Source organism: Hyaena hyaena, unplaced genomic scaffold (assembly GCF_003009895.1).
Source record: "Hyaena hyaena isolate Hyena2069 unplaced genomic scaffold, ASM300989v1 scaffold_114, whole genome shotgun sequence".
NCBI lineage: Eukaryota > Metazoa > Chordata > Mammalia > Carnivora > Hyaenidae > Hyaena > Hyaena hyaena.
The window spans coordinates 3,334,800-3,338,081 of NW_024080746.1; the positions used below are offsets into that span (position 1 = coordinate 3,334,800).

Below are 3,282 nucleotides of genomic sequence, written 5' to 3' on the forward strand. Positions count from 1 at the left end.
GAAAATAAACTTCCAAGTTGAAAAAAAATAATCTGAAGAAGTCCAAGGATAGAGCACATTTGAGGGTCAGGAGAAAAAGAATATAACCATCAAAGGAAAATGAGAAGAAAGAGTAAGATTGCACTTACAATCATGGGTTACTTTTAAATTGTCAGGCATTTTAATGTGATTTAATTTAATCATTGAAAATGGTATAGGAGAAAGAATATTGTGTTCCTTATACTGATAAAGAAAATAATTTGGGGGAATCATCTTACTCAAGATCATATATTTTAGGTATCGGAGATTGTATTTGAATTCTGGTGTGGAATTTCAAGTCAAGTAAATTTCGTTTCCCACTACTCAACCAAGTGAAGTTTCTTTCAGCATTTGTGCCTTTGGGTTCACTAGCTGAAAATATCAACCCTGGACAGTGGCTTAAATATTGCTTCACAAATTTGCATGTCAACCTTGCACAAGGGTCATGCTAATCTTCTTTGTATCATTCCAAGTTTAGTATATATGCTGCCGAGTGAGCACTAATACAGTCAAAACAATTTTGTAAACATCTTCTGAGGTGACACACAAAACCAATGATTTGGGGAAGATTTTGAGGTGAGTGAGGAGGATGGGAGAATTTGAAACAACAGAAAGGGAATGACAGGAAATGCAGAAAGCTTGGGGCTCTATAAATTAAAACCAGGCTTGAAGACATTGTTCAGTGAAATTTCTGATTGTCAAATACCGGGATGGGGCACTAAATTACTGATGCATAGAATACAAAATGATGTCTTTGTCAGAAGTGAGACAAATAGGAAAAAGAATGTAAAGAGCACAATAGAAGTTTTTAAAAAAGCTCAAGAAATAATTAATTAAATTCCTACTAGCTAGATAGTAGAGTCCATACTGGTTTAAAGACACAAATCTAATTCTATGATAATGGACACATCTCTTGTTTTTATGCTTCCTATTAATCCTCAAGTTTCATAGCTCTCTCCATGCAGGGATTTTGGGGCTTCCCCATTCCTGTGAGCACTTTATGTCAATTTTTATTAGTGTTTGCAATACGGATGCCTAATATCACAATAGATAGAGCAGTGAACTAAGATGTAAAAAAGAGGAAAAAAAAGATAAAATCTTCCACTTATCTTTTCAATATTCATTGAAGGATCTCTTCGACTCAGAACAACTTTGAATGCTAATTTGCATTATAGATATAATTTTTTGAATAGAAGTATTATGTCTTGTAAACAAACATGTGTCCAGAATTTAGACCTAAATAGACCCTGTGTGAAAAAGATGAGTTGGCAAAGTTATAAAATATCTCATCTCATCTCTATTTGGTATCTATCTATAATATTTCTGAGTTCTATAACATCAACTTTCAGACATGCACATGGCACAACTATGTCTTATAAAGCTCATTTTATCAATATTTATGAGTGCATTCTATGGGTCATGAAACTTGCTAAAAGTTCACAAGGACTAAAGACAATAAAAATATTTCAGGACAAACGTGAAATTACAAGGGCAACCTATTCTATGGAAAATTCCAGGACTGATGAGAAATAGGACTCTGGAGTTATTAAAATCCTAGTAAAAATATCTGTGGGTCATGATGTACCCACATGATGTGGTTTGAAGATAATTTTTCCATGAAAATATGAGAATATGATTTGCCTTTTTAAATTACACTGACATTTGCATTGATGATGAAAAAGAAGTGGTGGTGTATTTTACTTGCTGTTACTTGAAAAAAATGTCTGAGAAACTATGCTTACTCAAACTTGGGATTTTGGTACACCTTGTCTCCAAAGAAATGAAGTGAGATTCTCAAGTAGCAGTAGTTGTTGATATAAATTGAGCTCTCAAGTGAAAATTAGAACTTAGGAAAACTTTAATCAACCACTGAGAGCTTGACAGCTTTTCAGTTCATATACTAGTTTTCGACTGCTGTGTAACAAATTATCACACACTTAGTGTAAACTTGAAATAATAATCATTTATTAGTTCATAGGTCCATAGGGCAGAAGTCGATATGACACAGCTGAGAGTTCAGAGTCACATAGATCAAAATTAAGGTGTCAGCCAGGCTACGTTCCTCTGTGTATCTCAAAGTGCTTTTCCCAGATCACATGGTTTTTTGGCATAAGTAAGTGATTGTAGAACTGAGCTCCCCACTTTCTCATTGCCCATAAGCCACTGTCAATTCCTAGAAGTTACTCTCAAGTTCTTGCCATCTTCCCCTTCCTTCCCATCTTCAGAGCCAATAATGGAGAATCTCCCTCCTGTCAAATTCTCTTTATGGGTTTACCTAATTAGGTCAGTCTCATGAAAGGTAATCTCCCTTTCTTAAGGTCAGCAGTCCCACATAATATAATTTAATCATAAGAGTGAATCTTATATTCATGGGTACAGTTCATCCTTGAGGAGGAAGAAATAGGGTGCATACTGATGGTTGGGTGTCTACTAACTCACAGGCTCAGAACCGTATCATCCATGAGCATAGAGTGAATTTAAACCTTTGGGTCTGAATCATATTTTTTCAACCTTCTAAACATAAACAATCTTACTGTAAGTCTTCTTAGATAATTGGGTTATTCTCCAGTCTTCTTGAAATAATTACACTGTGCCTTTAGGAAGCTCATTTCAACCCTTATTTTAAGATAATCTATCTGAAGATGAAGCTAGAGGTTCAAAGTATGAAATACCCAATCTTACTCTCCTTATGAGTATTCTTTTTAATGACTTCAAGATAATTTTCAGATATCTACGTTTTTAGGAAAAATAAAAAGATAACCATAAATGAGTGCTCTTGCTATTAGGATTTCTGAACATAGAGCTCTAACACCACCTCCTCCCTCCTAAAATTCTTGCAGTATGGTAGAAACCAGAATGGTAAATAATCCTATTTCTAAATTACCCCTGGTCTCTCTCTCATACTGATGCTCAGAGTTTCTATATGATATGAAAATGATTTGTCCACGCACTGGTAATACCATTCATTGAGCACTCACACTTTACTAGGTCCTCTATAATGATAACATGAACCATATATTTCACCTATTTATTCAATGTTATACCCTATTGCTAAATATGTCAGTATTACTATGGTACAAGTATTATTCTAATTGTCCAGACATGGAAACTGAGGCCAGAGGACTGATATATCATGTCTAACATTCTGTGGTCTGTCTCACAGTTAGTAAGGGTCAAAGCCTGGTTTACAACTCAGGTCGTTTAATTCCTGAGACCGAATTCTGAATCTTTACATCTTGCCATCTCTCCTAAACCTCCTAATAT

General features: G+C 34.8%; 1 non-coding gene across 1 annotated transcript; it reads right to left on the reverse strand.

Annotated features, from left to right (window-relative positions):
- Nucleotides 1-417: 417 nt before the first annotated feature.
- LOC120234717 lies at nucleotides 418-519 on the reverse strand. The gene has a single exon (XR_005529181.1). It is a non-coding gene; the product is annotated as a U6 spliceosomal RNA (small nuclear RNA).
- Between the last annotated feature and the right edge of the window lie 2,763 nt (nucleotides 520-3,282).